We start from the raw sequence: 18,513 nt of genomic DNA on the forward strand, positions 1-18,513 counted from the left end.
ACCCTCCCTCCCCCCCCAGCGGAGGCCGGCGACCCCTCCTTCTTCACTCCCAGGAGGCGGCATGCGGTCCAGAGAGGGGGGAGCCCGCCTCGCCCCCAATCTCTGTTTCCTCCCCCGTCTCCTCCCCTCCTCCGCTTCAGAGCCGGAGTAGCTGTGAGAGAGTGTGTCGGGCGCGCGCAGCGGTAGCTCGGGCGCGCGCCCCAGGCAGGCAGGGAGGCCGGCGGCGGAGTGATCCCGGCGAGCGGGTGCTGCGGCCGGGCCGGGTGAATGGGATTGAAGAAGAGTTCAGCTTCTCGGCTTGTTTTTGTGTCACAGTTTCTCTTCTCCTGCGCCTCTTCTGCTTCGTTCCTTTCTTCCCGTCCGCCCCCTGCTCCCCCCTGCAGGAGGAGCCCCCTGGGGAGAGGGGGAAGGAAAAGGACCTCCCAGAGGAGAGAGAGAAGAGGAGGAGGAGAAGGGAGCAACCTACCATCTTCCACTCCCAGCTTAGATTAAAGAAAGTGAGAGGAGGAGAGAGAGGAGCCCAGAAGAGGGGGACAGGGAGGCCCAGAGGAGCCGCAGCACCTTCCCCCTATGAAGAAGAGCCCTCCCCCTCAGAGAGAGGTCCTGCCAGGGGGACCCCAGCCAGCCACCAGCAGCAGCACCACCAGCAGGGTGTAGTATCCCACCTTTTGGATTCTCCTCCTCCTCCCTATTCTCTCCTTCTGCTCTTTTCTATGAGTAGCTCTATCCCTCGCCTCCCCCGTGCTTTTCTGTCTGTGTCTCAGGGAGTTGGTTGGGGGAGGGTGGAGGAGGATAGCTGGGGTGTTGGGGGAGGAGCAGTCTACATAGGACGCTTCAGCCAACTTGGAGCTGAGGAGCAACAACTTCAGTGTAACCCCCCCATCCCAGGCCTCCGACCCCCAAGGGGATAGAGCCCTAGGGGGCCATGTCCTTTCTCCCGCCCCTGCATGCACTGAAATAAGTTTCTGAGGAGGGGGAGCGAGAGATGGAGGTGGGTGACACATTGGGGTTGTGGTGAGGAGCAGGGGAAAGGAGATGACACACTGCACTGGGGATGGGGTGGGGGAGGGAGGTTTATCCCCTCCTCTCTGGTTTTTCTTCAGAATGATTATTTCCAGGCCTTTTGCTGTTGGTTTGATTTGTTCCCTGTGATGCTGAGAGGGAAGTTTTATTATTATATTTGAAACGATGCTGTTTTGATTATTGAGAATTTGTAGTAAAGCTGCTACTGCAGGTTTTTTTTTTTTTTTTTTTTTTGCTTTAATTTGCCTTTGTGGCCAGAGCAGTACTGGGAAAATTCCGTTTCTGCAAGTTGTAATTCAGAAGTATCTCCTGCTCCCCTCGTTCTGGGTCTGCCCTTCTTGCACAGGTACAAAGCTCAGTGGAAGGACCCCTCTGGGATTTCACACTCCTACTTTGGCACATATTTGCAATGATTAGAGACGTGTACCTTTTCTCTTCCATTTTTCTCTCTCTGTGTAGGAGGAGTGGGGCTGTGTGTGGGACTCTGCCATTTGGTCTAGTCCCGTTGTGCACGCTCCTCTCACCACTTCTTTTTCTGTTTGCTTCTTTATTATTCTGAGCTTCACTGTTGATAACATTTCTTTCTCTCTGACCACATTTTTAGCTTGGTGGGTGTTTGCTGGACTGCACTGTTGGATTTTAGATGAATTTATATTGGATCCGCACATGGTGTCCTTCATTCAACTTCTACTCACTTGAGTGTCACAAAATGAGTATGCACTGGTTAGAGTACAAATGTGCTTGAACAGAGTAATTTCCAAGTTCCTAATTCTTTTAATGGGGCATGGTTGCTAGTGGAGTGGTGGTTTTTGTTTTCCTTGGTTTATAAATGTCATCACAGTTCAGTCACATGCTAGAATATTTTTTGTTTAGTTATCAAAGTAGAGTATCTATTCAATATGTCCCCACTTTTTTATTTGAAGTGATGGTGCTCCCCTGCAAGTTTTATACATTTATAATTGTAGATGTGAGGTTCTTTTACTTGATGCTTGTTTAGGCCCAAGCACTGAACTTGACATGAACTTTTGTTCGTTTTTATCTCAGTAGTGACTGGGTTTAAAAAAATATCCTATTGGGGACAGTAATTGTCCTGTTGTGTATTGTGTACAGTAGGTCTGAGTGAGGGAAAAATCTGATATGGGCAACTTGTGCCCTGGAATATTAACATTTTAATAATTAGAGAGTGACATAGCTACATTTGCACATGGGTTAGTTGGATGAGTGCAAGAATTTTCTCAGCCTAAGTTCATTCTAATAAAGAATGAATTTATCATCACATTAAACATATATTACCTTGGTTTCAGAAGGAAAACTAAAGGGCAGTTAATCCATATGCTTATATTAATGGGGCACTTATATTAATATCTTAGAATTTGAAGTATCTAATGTGCTTTCTGCTATTTAAAATGTTGGTTTGCTTTTTGCCTTCTACTCAACTTTAACAATGAAAACAAGTAGTTAGTTTCACTTTTGATTGTAGTCAGTTTCATATTTGAGATTTCTTCATTCTCTAACCCAAAGCTGGTGCTGTTTCGATTTGCTATATTGTAGGGGAATGTTTAAATATCAAAAGAAAACTTATTTGTCATTAAAATTAATTGAAGAAAAATGGTAATAGGTTTTATAGAAGCTTAATAAAAACTTAGATTGTTTTTTAGTTTTGTGCCTTAACCTACTTGCCAGTGTTCCTGTAAAGATATAATGCAAAACACAAACAACGCCCCCTCCCCCATCCAACCTACAAACTTTTGAAAGGTCTGTTTTAGGTAAAATATGTGAATAGTCCTGAGAGTTGGTAACTATGTCCAACATTAACATACAGAAGTATATTTAAAATTGTATTTGATTAGTATTTAAGAGCAAGGTCTCCAACCAGCCAACCAAAAACTTCACCCACAGCACAACTAGTGTTTTATAAATCCATACTCGTTAAAATAGTTATTCACCCACATTTTAGTACAGACATCACTTTTTTTTTTTTTTTTTTTTTTTAAATCTGGGAACCACTTTGATTTCTGAATGAAATTATTAGTTTTCCTGAAGTAAAGAATTTTGTAGTTTAGTAAATATTGTGGTAGTTTTAAACATTTATTTTTCCATGGAATTGTTTTTCACTTAAAACTTTTGTCTTAGTGAGATGAAAAAATTAGATTCTCGTGTGTGTGTGCTTATATCTTTTAAGAGTTTGAGCAACTCACAGAAGGGATGTTAAGCAATCCTCTTACATGATTGGAAAGTTAAAAGTATCCTCTCCTTTTGTCACCTTTTGAGGTTCTCTTTTTGTACAAGCAGATCTTTGGAAGGTATTATCCAGCAGGAGGTGCTTGTGCTGCAAATGCCCATCAGTTGCTGGAAGTCTACATCATACCTGCAACATACTTGAGCTCTATTGATCTGGGCAATGAAGAATATGATTTTACTCCCAAAGTTGGGTTATTGAGTTTAATTTAAGAAGTAGCAAGCTTGGTGTACTGATACATAATTAAAGGGAGTCTCTCAAGGTATTTTTCATAATTCAAAAAGTATTTTTACTGTTGTCTATGAATAATTACCCATTGGAAGGTTAATATTTGAAGTCTTTCCTTCTGGTTTTTTCTTTCCCTTGTGCATGTAGGGTTATTTATGCATCCTGAACTGGGCTACTCTTGCCAGTTTGTTTTTATAAGGGTACAAAAGTCTGCTGGGTTGCTGGCATTGACTTTCTTCCCTTTGGGAAGTGAAAATATAAAAGCATTTTATTTTTAAAATATTTGGAGAGGAGTTGTAGGAAGTCATGGATTTTACAGTTGTGTGGGTGTTTTTTTTTTTTTTTTTTAAATATTTGTATGTTCAGTTTTGGCCATAAAAAACTTCGATAGTAAGTCAAAGTTTTTTAATGTAGGATTTTTAAAGTGTATACCCTGCCCCTTAGTGTTGAACTTGCATTTCTATTCATAGTACAGGGCCTGAGTATTTCTTATTCTCTCTATATTCCTATTTTGAGGGTGGTATACTGAGAAGTTTTGAAAATGTAGATAGAAATTGTAAACTTTTTTTGCATATTATTGAACTGATTGGATATGCACAAAACAGATCAGTTTCTTGTTTTAAAAATATAAAGTTTGTTTTAATTGGGCCCTTAGAGGTTTTGTTGTTTTGTATACTGTAGGAAAGTTCTAATAGTGAAGATATGTCATAATTGTAATTGTTCATGCAGTTTGTTTTATAGGGAAGTAACTGTCCTTTAAATATGAAAATATTGGCGCTATTTAACTGTTCCAGAGTATTCGGTATGCTTTGTGCTCTGGAGAACTTTACTTGAATGAAATGAATTAATATAATTGGAATTTGTTTACTACTGGTATTTCTGGTTAAATCTAACATAAATTTTAAAATTTACAGGGACTTTGTGGGGTATCTTATTTAGTATGTTTTGGACACTGCATATTAGATAAACTGCCCTGGTGCTTTGTTATTCTGTGCATCTTCATGTATATGTCTATAATTAGATATCTTTTTGAACTCTCTACAACTTGGTATGGCCACAGACTATGGAGGAAAGCTTCTTTACAGAATTTAAGAGGTGGACACCATCTTTAACTATTTCCACCAAGACTTAAGTATCAAAGGAAACAGAGCATAATGCTGTAAGGGTATATCATTTTTAAGATGTCTGAACCCATAGAGTCCAATTACTGTGGCTAGAAAGAGGGGGAGGGATAGCTCAGTAGTTTGAGCATTGGCCTGCTTAAACCCAGGGTTGTGAGTTCAATCCTTGAGGGGGCCATTTAGGGATCTGGGGCAAAACTGTCTGGGGATTGGTCCTGCTTTGAGCAGGGGGTTGGACTAGATGACCTCCTGAGGTTCCTTTCAACCCTGATATTCTAACCTTGTTTTGAAATTTTTCTGTGCCAGGCATGAGGATACTGTGGGTTTTACCACGCAAACCTTTACTTGTACAAATAGTCTCACTGAAATGGGGAATATCTAGTCTCTTCTATAGGTGTGGAGTCACTCTAGAAGAGGGAGCTGGTGCAGTTCCACTGTGTAGAGGGGCGTACCGTGGGCCTGACCGTGCAGGAGGAGAGGCCCCAATATAGGAGGAAAAATGCAAGAAGATCCATCATTATATGTATCTTGTCTTCCCCTACTCCCACATGGGGCAGTGTAAGAATCTACTGAGGCTAGTTCTGCCACCTAAGGTCTGGAGGGACGATTCCTGCCCCTGTGCATGTTCTGATTGCCCCATCAAGTTACTTGTACCAGAAACTAGTCTCAGGATTTGTGCTAATGCGTTCTACTTACACAAAAGTTTGTAGGCTCAAACCATATATTGAGAAGGTGGAACAAGTGTGGTACAGGTTTTTGTGTGTATTGACTGCAACAGGCTAGATGTTTGTGTCCTGTCTTGTTAATACTTGTTAATAGTTTTTGTACATGTCTTGCATGTAATAGGTGGTGATAAGATTAATATGTCAAGTTTGGTCTGGTGTTGAGGAGGTGTTTGGCGCGTGTCAATTACGAAGGTGCAGATTGTGCCTGTAGAAAGTGGGTTTAATTTTGGATGGAGGTATTAGGAGTACTTTTACAATTCTTTATTTTCCCAATCTTTTTATTTTGTCAAGTTATAGGGACTCCACCAATTTAGAAGTTTCTTCTATATGATTCTTTTTACCAACTATTGTTACTTGTAATAGATTATTATAACTATTTTATTCTTTGTTTTTTTTCTTTGTACATTTGACAACACTTTGTATATTTGGTTTCACCTTTTGTCTGTGTGAGTTTTTGACTCAGCAACAATGGAGAGAAAAATATCTTAAAATACTAGAATATGTTAGTACTAGAACAACAATTGGCAAGAAGACTTGGGACATGGGAGCTGAATCAACTACTAATTTATTTGTTTTTAAAATTGACTCCAGTTTGAGTTGAACTGATCTCCTTTACTGTAGAATTTCATGGCCTTCAAATTGTTTTAAAACTATATAAAACTCTTTTAGGTCCCTTATATTCACCCTTAAATTGTCATACTTAAAGCTTTAACAACATTTTTAGTCTTGAAATTTCTATACTTTTTAAATAATGTTTTTATTAAAAATGGTTCTGTGACACATGGTTCATTATAAGCTTCAAAAGCAAGGATGTATTGGTCTCTGTATTTGTTAATATTAATGCAAACCAGCACAGGGTCCCTTTCAGAGTTTATAATCTCTACAGGAGTCACTAAGTAATCTCTGTCTAGAAGTTCCACACCCTGATGTCTTGACCTATTCCAGACCCTCTTTGCTTTCAGACTCTCTCTTTTCCCCCCCCCCCATCTGCTATTGCGAACACCCACTCTTTAGTCAAAGGTAGTATGTGGAGGCTGTGTTTCTCAAAAAACTGGATCATGTAACTTAAAAATTAACTCTCTCTCTAAAACTCTTACGCAGATGCTCTCTTAAAAAAAATCAGATGTCAGGAGTGTATTTCTGTTTGTGAGTTTATTATAGGCATACATTTTATTTTAAATTATTTCTTAAAATAGCACACTTTTTTTCCTGAATAATTTTACATTTCCACATTACTGTGAGTTAGGGATAAAAGGCCACGTTACCAAGTTCATTCACTATAAAAATGGCATTGAATAGGCCTTAAATGAAGGACAGAGTGAGTGAGGTAATATCTTTTATTGGACCAACTTTTTTTAGTGAGAAAGAGCTCTTCTTAAGCTGTTCTCCTTATCGTGTAATTAGGAATGTGCTCTGAAAAGTTTAGCTGGTGTTGCATATTTTTTCATGGGGGACTATCAGATGCCTGAATGGTTAAAACAGAGTGAGGAAGAGGATAGGGTCTAACAGGTTGGAGACTAGTGCTATGATGAGCTAATCTATGTTTGGACTCCATAGGGCTGTGAAAGAGAACTCAAACACAAGAGCCAAAAGATGGGTTTTGTCTTATTGTTTTGGCTGCATACAAGAATACAAACTCTCTGCTGTTCCTTCTTCCCTTCAAGTCCTGAAAGGCATTGATTCCTCCCCCACTTCCCGCTGGGGATACAAGTGTTGTTAACCATGTGCAGTTCTAAAGTAGTGTAAATGCAAGCAAAATAGTAGTTGATTTCTTTAGTCAATTAATTATCAGAGCTTTAAACTCTTTTGATCAAAACTTCTAAGTAATAACAATAATTATTTTCTAATAAACTGGCTGATAGTAACCATGGCAACAGCTGTCTTTGGCCTTATGGACAGTATTATTGCGGTATTGACGAAGCCTTTAGTTGCTTTTGTAATCTGTCGCCTATGTGGGGAAGTGCAGTAGAATGTCTTTCAGGTGACTTCAGCAGCATTGCCAGTCCGTTTGTTGCAATGTGCCATTGCCTGTCTCTCTCATGTTCCAGAATCTCTTGGCCCTTTCTCTGCTGCATGTTTGTGGAGGTGCTGATGATGCCTGGCTGCCTGGAAATGCAAGATCTGTGCTGTGCCTCTTAGTACAGACTGTACTTGCATTTTTCACTGGTTTTGCAGGGAATATATATATCTTAATTCAGAACTCAAAATAATGACTTCTGGGTTTGGAACTCAGTATGATTTTCCTTCCATGATAAACCCTTCTTAGAGCAGGCTGGTAGGGGGAGCTGCCCTTCCCTCTATTGAACTGGAATACGGTGTATGTTTTCAGAGGCCTATACTGAAATACAGCCATTTAATTTTCAGCTAAGCTAACTCCCTTTTTAGAGAGAGGGCAAGCTGCTGTTTCAGTGCATTTTGGTGATTGAGAAAAAGAGTAATATCTTTCCAAATAATAAGTAGTAGGCAAGGGAAAGACTACCCTCACAAAAATATTTTTCCCAGTGAAAATCAGAAGTGTTGTTTGAAAATCTTCTGTTACTGAATGTAACAGTCCTGATAAAAATATGAGTTGTTTAAAAAAATAATGTATGCAAGCCAGAGCCTTTTCTATAGATTTTAATGTAGACAATTACTGCTTTTTTGAGTTACTGGTGAGTTTAGTGATGATGTTGTTGAACTTTGTGTTCATCTTAAAATTGATTAATATAATAATGTTGACTTTGGTATAATGTACTTCGGGATCTCTGTGTGGTATGTATATATGATACTGTAAAATGAGATGGTCAAAATATGGCCCCTGGAGATGTGTATTATAGCCTCCATCTGGCCTCATCTTAAATAAGACTGTGGCTTATCATGGAGGCTACAGGTCCTAGTATGCAGAGCTTTATTTTTATTTAAGCAGCCTGCTAGATAAAGATGAACCATTGCATGCTGGGATCTGTAGTTTACATGAGCCAAACGTTCATATTCATGATAATGGCTTGTGAACACTGCTATACTTTATGTAAACTAGATATGGTCCTCAGGCTCCCAGCAAGCTGCTTAAGTGGCCCTTAGTTGAGCAGTTTGGAAATCCTCAATGTTCATATTATGCAGTAGAAATATTCTTTATTTACAAGTTCCTTGTAACCTCTAGTTGAGTAGTGTGTTTAGAGAACAGTATTTGTTGGAAGACTTCTTTCTGCATGTAGAAGAATTTTATATAATTAAGTGCACTAATATGCTACTTGATTTGTGATTGTAAAGGATACTAATTGTGATTCTTGAGAGTTTTTTACATGTTACAGAGTAATTCTAATGTTATGGATGTTTAACATTTGGCACCAAACTCTTCACTCATCTGCTACCGATATTATTTCCTCCTTCTAAATTGAAGCATTGTAGCGGTGTGGCTTGTAGTGCTATAGTTAAAGGTGAATTGAAAGGCTTTTTGCCTGCCAAGATATGACTTCAGTGTTCTGTGTTTATTGAGGTCCGGTGATACCATAACTAACCCCTAAAACAGAGCAGAGGAGTGCTTTCCTTTCACTGCTTTAGGGGTTAGTGATGTCATTAGCTGTTACCAGGGAAACACAGAACCCTGAATTCAGGTTTTGGCAGGTAAGAGAAGGATTAAATTATGTTCAGATATTTTGATTTCAAGTGTCTTTGAGCATTGCTCTTCATTCCCTAACATAGGGAGAGTTCCCATTGAAGTCAGTGGAAGTCTTGACTGAGTAAGGACTGCAGAATCACTTAATTAATTTTAATCCTTACAAATATATTGGGCCAATGTAATCCCTTGCATACCTTGATAGGCTTCAGTGGAGTTAAATCAGAGATGAATTGGTTCAGTTTGTTAATGAATGTTATAAATTTGTTCCTTGTCCAAGGTCTTGCACACCAAATTTGATATAGAAATTAATTTGTCTAAATTTTTTCTTTAAGTAAACAGTTTTAACTCTTTAGTTATACAAGTATTTAGAGAGAACACCTTTTTGTTATATAATTTGTTCTTGGTAGTTTATTTTAATAATCAAAGCAGTTGTGAGGTTATGCAAGAGCAAAAAATCTGAAATCAATGGTTGAAGAAATAAGTTAAATTATTTAAGGCCCCAGTCCTGCAAAACCTTACGTATGTACTTGACTTAAACATGTGAGTAGTCCTATTGAAATCAGTAAGAAAACTCACATACTTAAACTTCAGCATGTGTACATTTTTGCTGGATGAGGGCCTTAGAAGTTTAATCTTGGAAAGTGGCTTCTGGGCATATGCAGTAATTAGTTTTGCATACAGGTCCTTATGGTAATTTTTTTTTTCTCTGATTCACTGAGCAAATCTAGTTGTCCGTATGCTCTCCTTATACCTGTGCGGAATGTTGGAGCTCTGCTATGAAGATCTGAGAGGGAATTTTATCCGGAGTACACATTATTTGAATATATATTTGCATAACAGCTATCAAAATAGTAACTTCTACCCATTATGTGCATTTCAAAATATTTTAAATATTTAGATGGTAATTAGCTCCTTTTGAGGCATGAAGTTTATTTTTTCAGATCTTGTGTATTCTGTATATTAAGCATTTTATTTCTGGTGGTTGTCTTTAAAACTCTTCTACAAAAAAGGAAATAAATATAGAAATTTGTTTAAATAATGCCTTGTATGTAGACATAATGAGTTCGCAACTTGTTAGTCCTAGCTTTCTCTAAATATGTTCTATATCCACACACAACATAGTTAATACACTGTTAGTAACTGTGTCAGCTAACCATGTGTCACCCTTGCCAGAAGCATGCTCTGTAAGATAGTGTAATGACCTGGTTACAGGAAGATGACCATTATTATGCTGTAAGGGTGAAACCCCTAATTGTTCCTGTGTATCTGGGTAGGCTGGATCTCTTTGCTAGCTCTTTGCATGGTAGGACATCTCAGAGGGCATTGCCAAACATGTTGCTGGTGCTGCTCTATGTGTGTGTCTTCCAAAGACTCTAACCCTGCTGAGGTAGTATGTGATAGTTGTCCTATTTACCCAGAATGCACTGATAAATATACTGTTAGAGAGTGCGATAAGTGTGGATGTACATGATACACAGTTGTGTTGTGAAAAAAGCTGTAAGCCTATCCTGTCTTGTAACAGGGTTGGATAAATGTGTCATGACTTGGAGTGAAATCCTGGCCCCACTGAAGTCAATGGCATTGACTTCAGTGGGGCCAGGTTTTCAAGCTGTTAACAAAAACATAATTGGACCTAGTGCATAAGGGTAAGAGTCAAACTTCACTAGGCAATGTGGTCTAATGGATGGAGCACTGGACTGGGACTCAGGAGGCCTGGGTTCTATTCCTGTCTATGCCATTGGCCTGTTGGGTGGCCTTAATTTAAGTCACTTAATCTCACTGTGTCTCAGTTTCCCCATCTGTAAAACTAGGATAATGATACTAACCTCATTTGGAAAGCACTTTGAGATCTATTGACAAAAAGCACTATATAAGAGCTAGATGATATTAAAGGGTTTTTTGCTTTAATTGACCAAAGCAAAGAAGTAGCCAGAAATTAGTCACTGTTGTGACCAAGCTATAGCATTGATATAGTCTCTAACCTCTCTTGCTGGTACAACAGAATGGTTTAAATACAAATATCCAACCTTAAATTTGAATAAGTGGTCAATTTTTAACAGCACTGTAAACATATCTTTCTGTAACTTAAAAAAAAAATCTGGAGGGCTCAGGGGACTGGTAGTGAGATATGAAGCCTTTCACTGGCTTGAATCCAGTTTAAGTCCATAATAAACAAAATTTCTTACAATTTCACAACTATGTGGTCTCTGTGAATTGAGATGGTGATACCAATCCTGTTCCTATAGACATCTGTTTTGTCTTACAAATTCACCATCATATTTGGTATTAATTAGCCCTCTTGTTGGCATTCTCTTCAGAGAGGCCAAAAATGAAAGGATCTGGCAAACAGAACTCCCCCTTTATCCCATAGAGAGGATGTTTCCAGATTAAGGCTGAAATGCGTTAGAATAATGAACTACTTCTGTCCATTCGGTATTTGTCCTTTGGGTCACTAGAACTTGAGTCCTGAAGTGAATTCTATGTAGGTGGAAACTTGTATCCCACAGAGCCCTATTGACTTCACTAGGACTCTACTCCAGGGCATGGGAACTCATTGCAAGATTAGAGCTTAAGGTTTCAATTTGAAGGGCTGCTGATTGCCATGTTTTACCAGTTCTCAATTAGCTTCAAATTCAAATTAAACAAAACTCCTTCCCCTGCTTCAAATATTTCTCATTATTGTTTATAGAACAATTTTGCTATAGCTTGAAACTTGAGAAGTTTTTGCCGTGTTGTTACGGAGGTTGTTCATGGATGCCTGATTGTTGGTGTAGAATTTTTATAGAAAAAGACCATTGGAGCAGTTGTTTAAGATAAAAGTACTTATGAGTACTGTAATTGTTATACTGAAATACAGTTGTTTTAGCCAATCAAATCAGACATGTTGGACAGTTACCTTAAATGTTAAATTTAAGGTGGTTCCTGTTTAGGGGTTAATAACAGTATCCTCTTGGTCTCAGAGTTGATTAGCTCATGATAAGACTATTACTGTGTTAATAGGAAGTTGTTATACTGACATTTTAAATTAAATATTGAAATTGTAAATGAAGAGAGAAAGCTGTTAAACACAAACTAAATTTGCTGTCAAACTGCTGAAAGGAAAATTGCTTAAATTAAAAAAGAGCCTTTTGGACCTTTCTTTTCACAGCTTCTTAACTCCTGTAATTTCCCTTCTTCCTTCCTTTTTGTAACCCTTTACCCATTCTCCCCATCTCCTCACTGCAGGTCATCAGGGTTTTTGTCCCAAAAATAAATGTTCTATTTTGTTTACAGTAAGCCAAATATATCCCTGGCGTAATTAGTGACTTCAGCGTGCTACATAAGGGGTAACTTTGTCTCATTGTTTTTAAGAATTGAGATTCATGTGGTCCCTTGCATGAGCAAAGGGATGAAAATCTGTCATCTCTGCTTATGGCCATAGAAGATGATGTTGGGTAGGTGGCACTTCATTGTCTGTCTTCACCCAGGCCCTGCAGAGAAGTTAGTCCTCAGGGATCCATCTTTGTGGCTATGGACCGGATGGACCAAGGGTCAGGAGAGGTTAGGGATGGAAAATGGATGTTCTCCATATACTTTGCTGTCTTTCCCTCACCTCTCTAACAAGATTCATAGATTCTAGGACTTGAAGGGACCTCGAGAGGTCATCGAGTCCAGTCCCCGGCCCGCATGGCAGGACCAAATACTGTCTAGACCATCCCTGATAGACATTTATCTAAACTACTCTTAAATATCTCCAGAGATGGAGATTCCACAACCTCCCTAGGCAATTTATTCCAGTGTTTAACCACCCTGACAGTTAGGACCTTTTTCCTAATGTCCAGCCTAGGCCTCCCTTGCTGCAGTTTAAGCCCATTGCTTCTTGTTCACCTTAGCCTCTAAGGATAGAACAAGTTTTCTCCCTCCTCCTTATGACATATATAAAAGTTGTTATACTGACATTTTAAATTAAAGACCCTTTTAGATACCTGAAAACTGCTATCATGTCCCCTCTCAGTCTTCTCTTTTCCAAACTAAACAAACCCAATTCTTTCAGCCTTCCTTCATAGGTCATGTTCTCAAGACCTTTAATCATTCTTGTTGCTCTTCTCTGGACCCTTTCCAATTTCTCCACATCTTTCTTGAAATGCGGTGCCCAGAACTGGACACAATACTCCAGCTGAGGCCTAACCAGAGCAGAGTAGAGCAGAAGAATGACTTCTCATGTCTTGCTCACAACACACCTGTTAATACATCCCAGAATCATGTTTGCTTTTTTTGCAACAGCATCACACTGTTGACTCAAGGTTACAAGGTTAAGTATTCTATTAAAATAATTAACACTGACAGTACCATTATTAACTTTTGTGTTTACTTCCTCTGCACTCTTGCCCCTTCCTGTGTCGTTGGGCTTCTAGGAACAGTGGACCATAAGAACCGTGTCACTTTTTAGGGGACTAAAGCTTATTATTATATTGTGGGAAGGGAGCTTGCCTTTGCTTTCTTTGTGGGACCCTTTCACAGCAGTTTCCAGTCCCCTATGTGACTTTTTTCCTGCCGTGTAATGATCAGTCTGAATTGTGAGGGGTTGATATTCTTCCAGTATAAACAATGTCAGAGAAAAGTCTTGAACTGTAGGGAGTGAAAGATGCAAAAAAAGAGGTGAAAGGAAGGAATGAAATATTTCAATGGTTTGTGTGTGTGTGTGTGTGTGTGTGGTTTTTTGTTTTTGTTTATAAACATAATTTTAGAAGTGGAATTAGTCCATTTAAAACTTTTTGGTGATTTTTTTTTTTCTTTTTTCATGTAAAATGTGGAATTTTTCTGCTTCCTGCGACTTCGTTGGTATCACAGAACTTGAAAATTTGAGTGCGTCAGTCAATCTGTACAAAGAGATTATAATAGCCATTCAGAACAGAGAGATGTGCATGATAATTTTATTTGTAAATGACCATACAGTGACTGTTCAAATAAAATATCTATAATAATCAGAGCAGGGAATTGCACAACTGGAAAGTGGCATTTTGGACACTTGTGCTATATGAATAACAAACAATAAAAATGTCCATATCTACCTCAGTTGTACAGCAGTCTTGGACGCTGGCTGAGAATTCCATTTAATTTCACTATACACAAACTAAAATTGTACACTTACACAATTTCTTATCTGATTGGAATAAGTGTTCCCATTACATATTTTATAATATTTGCAAATCTCTCTGCTCATATTGGCTAATAATGGCCATCAGAAAAAACATTTGCATTAGTAACTGTACAGTTACAGTAGAACCTCCGTTATGAATAGCTTGGGAGTGGAGGTTGTTCGTAGTTCTGAAATGTTCATAACTCTGAACAAAACATTATGGTTGTTCTTCAAGAAGTGTACAACTGAACATTGACTTAATACAGCTTTGAAACTTTACTATGCAGAAGAAAAATGCTGCTTTTAACCATCTTAATTTAAACAAGGCAAGCACAGAAACAGTTTCCTTACTTTCTCCATTTTTAAAAACTTTCCCTTTATTTTTTTTAGTAGTTTACACTTAACACAATATTACGCAGTATTTGCTTATTTCATTTTATTTATTTATTTTCTGGTCTCTGCTGCCTGATTGCGTGCTTCTGGTTCCAAATGAGATGTGTGGTTGACTGATCACTTTTTAACTCTGGTGTTCGTAACTCTGAGGTTCTACTCTATTTAAATCCCTCCTGCTGGCTAGTTTCTACTCTCAGAGCTCCCAGTCTGTATGTCCACAATAAACTTGGCCACCCCAGCTTTTGATGCCTTCCCCATCTAATCCCAGATACTACATTAAAAGGATGAATTACTTGTATAGAGGAGGAGAGAGCTAAACCTTACTTAAGGTCCTTCCAAGGATGAATAGTAGTACGGAGATAGAGTGTAGAGGGAAGGCCCAAATTGAGGTGGGTAAGTATGCTTGTGGGCATATGGGGTCTGGTAATTTTGAGAGCAATAACTAGTCAGAGCATAGGGGTGAGAGGGAGAGGGCAGAGAGCACAGTACAGTATAATAAAACTTTAGGATGTTCCTTCTTGGCTAATAACATATCCAGAGTTGCTAATAATAGTATATATATTCAAAAGACTTTACAAAGTTTGGGTCAGACAAAGTTTGGGTTAGACTGACAGCTGATGTAAATAGGCTTTGCTCCATTCAGATCAATTGAGTTAGTCTGATTTTCATCACTTGAGAATATGGCCTGTTAAAAATAATATTTTTATTCTGTGAGGGAAGTGGGCAGCTAAATATTATTATTCCCATGTTATAGATTAGGGGGCTGAAAGAGCGAAAATGACTTGCTCAAGATCAGAGTAAATCCGTTGCAGACCTGGAACTAGAACACAGGCCTCCTTGATTTTTTGCTTAATTCAGCAGAATTCTGCCTCCTGTAGTTTTTGATAGCCTTGAATATGGTTACCTTCTGAACAGGAACATCCTCAAATTATGTAGTTACTGAGCATTACTGTACAAACAGATCCTGCCCTACAGAAGTTTATAGTCTTATAAGACACAGACTGTACAGTTCAGACATACAAATATATTGGATGGTTGTTCATTCTTGAAGTCCTGCAGATTTGTTTTTCTTTAACTTATATTTGGTGAGTTATCACTGGAACGACGGGGTGAAATGTGCTTTCAAGCAGGGATTTGAATGAGGAAAGGGAGGTTGTTTGGTGTACAAGGAAATGAGTACTAAATGTAGGATGTGGCACCGAAGAACCATATAATATTCAGGTTACATAGATCATAGGGAAGCACCAGCCCCATTATAGTTAAGGTTAATAACCATTCAAATTAGGACATGTAGAAATTAAGGTTGCATGCACAATTTTAACTGCTCTCTTGTATGTGTGCATTATGATACAACCTTTCATTGCATGATCAGGTACTGTTTCTTATATAAGGATAATGGTAATGTAGCTACACTTGGACAACCAACACAGCCTTCCTTTGGTTCAGTTCAGAGAACGGTGCAGTTACATATAAAGCTAATTTAATTTCACAATCAGATGTACTGTGTCAGCCAGTCTTCCCTATTCTGTGTTTTATCTACTAGGTAGTTTGAAGCATAGTTTACTGCATACTTTTCTCAGTATTCAGTTCTAGGAGTACGTGTCTGTGTGTACACACAAGGGGGCAGAGTTTTTTAATTTTATTTTTGTTTTAGGGACAGAATTAAGGTTAAGGATTTTCTCTTTCTAACTTCTGAGTAAAGCTTGACATCATCGCAACATATCTGACATAATGAGCACTGAATGAGGCAGTGTGTAATAAGTGTCCTGCTGTGTTTATGATACTTAGTAAAGTTAGCTTTATTCTCTGCCATATAAAAAAGCTACACTGAGAACTTTTGTTTGTAAAGTAAAGCATTCAGAAGTCAAGAAATGGCAAAGCTATAAGTCCATGTACAGTCTTAACCCTTCTCCCTTTGTGAGTATGCATTATGATCTTTAATTACATGATCATATACTATTAGTTCTCATTTTGTTCATTGTGCTGGTTGGACGATGTGCAGTAATTGAATTGGGATAAATATATTTTTAAATAACTTGTTAAAGCAAAAGTCAAGATGAAAGATGCAGAGTCAACTAAAAATGAAAAATATATTTTTGCACATTACATTGTAACTTGTATCACTATATCTCTGGATATTAGTTATGGACCAGTACCCCTGGTGCTCAGCGTGGTACAAACACAGAACAAAAAGATAGCCCCTACCCCAAAGGCATTAGATTGATAAGGAAACAGTATACACAGTATATTGACTTCCATCACAGAATAATATAACACTTTAATTATGACCTTGATATTATCAGCAAATACTCCGTTGGTGTGTACAGGTTAAAATGTGCAGTGTGTTATGTGATTATAGGGCTAGCATAAGGTTTTATATTGTACTGTGAGAGGAAATTAGTTCGATATATGTAGTGTTTATATGTCGGAAGAAAGTTCCCTGTGATGTGAGTGTGTTACTCTAAGCGGAAATAGTTTGCCTGAGCATTAGAGTATGGTGAAGAAGGGTGATGTTACACTTGAAGTTTAATTCCTTTTAAACAGATTTTTAAGTGTACAGAATATAATATATCAAAACGAGCTACGTAGTATTTAGTAGGTCCACCTGAGAAAGGCAATTACCATATTATATATGTGCCCATATGGGATGATGTAGACACATACATAGTATGCCTGTGATATAGGGTGTCAGTTTGTGGTTTTGCCACTTTGTCTGACAATTGCTTGGCATTAGGGCTGTCAATTAATTGCAGTTAACTCACGTGATTAACTCAAAAAAAATTAATCGCAATTAATTGCACTGTTAAAGAATAGAATACAAATTGAAATTTATTACATATTTTTGGAGGTTTTTTCTTCATTTTCAAATATATCTATTTCAATTACAGTGTAGAATGCAAAGTGTACAGTGCTCACTTTTTATATTTTTGATTACAAATATTTGCACTGTAAGAATGATAAACAAGAAATATTATTTTTCAATTCACCTCATACAAGTGCAATCTCTTTATCATAAAAGTGGAACTTACAAATGTAGTTTTTTTTTTTTTTTTTTTTTTTTACATAACTGCACTCAGTCAAAACAAAGTAAAACTTTAGTGCCTATAAGTCCACTCAGTCCTACTTCTTGTTCAGCCAATCACTAAGAGAAACAAGTTTTGTTTACATTTACAGGAGATAATGCTGCCCACTTCTTGTTTACAATGTCACCTGAAAGTGAGAACAGCTATTCGCATAGCGCTGGCGTAGCTGGCATTGTAATATGACATGCTATAGGCACTAAAGATTCACATGCCTCCTCATGTTTCGGCCATTGTTCCAGTGGACATGTTTCCATGCTGATGACGCTCATTTAAAAAAAAAAAAACATTAATTAAATCAGTGACTGAACTCTTTGGAGAATTCTATGTCTCCTATTCTGTTTTACTTGCATTCTGCCATATATTTCATGTTATAGCAGTCTGAAATGACGAACCAGCACAGGTTTGTTTTAAGAACATGTTCACCGCAAATTTGACCAAATGCAAAGAAGATATCAATGTGAAATTTCTAAAGATAGCTAAAGCACTCGACCCTAAATTTAAGAATCTGAAGTGTCTTCCAAAATCTGAGAGGGATCAGGTGTAGAGCATGCCTTTTAGAAATCTTAAAAGAGCAACACTCTGATGCGGAAACTACAGAACCCAAACCATTAAAAAAAGAAAAGCAACTTTCTGCTGGTGGCATCTGACTTAGATGATGAAAATGAACATGCGTTGATCCACACTGGGTACGTCTTCACTACCCGCCGTATCAGCGGGTAGCAATCGATTTATCAGGGATCAATATATCGTGTCTCGTTAAGACGCGATATATCGATCCCCGAACGCACTCACCGTTGACTCCAGAACTCCACCAGGGCGAGCGGCGGTAGCGCAGTCGACGGGGGAGCCGCGGCCATCGATCCCGTGCCGTGTGGACCCTAGGTAATTCGATCCAAGAGACTTCGACGTTGCGTATCTTGGATCGAACCCCCCCACTCCCAGTGTAGACCAGCCCACTGTTTTGGATCGTTAGCGAGCAGAACC

The 18,513-nt window shown here is 38.4% G+C and overlaps 1 protein-coding gene across 1 annotated transcript in view; it reads left to right on the forward strand.

The window, feature by feature from the left end:
• Positions 1-223: 223 nt before the first annotated feature.
• PHF21A (PHD finger protein 21A) overlaps positions 224-18,513 on the forward strand; it is a gene marked incomplete in the record, with an annotated part of 290,156 nt that continues 271,866 nt past the window's right edge. Inside the window, 1 exon segment of the mRNA XM_034769562.1 lies at positions 224-651.

Source organism: Trachemys scripta, chromosome 4 (assembly GCF_013100865.1).
Source record: "Trachemys scripta elegans isolate TJP31775 chromosome 4, CAS_Tse_1.0, whole genome shotgun sequence".
Lineage (NCBI taxonomy): Eukaryota > Metazoa > Chordata > Testudines > Emydidae > Trachemys > Trachemys scripta.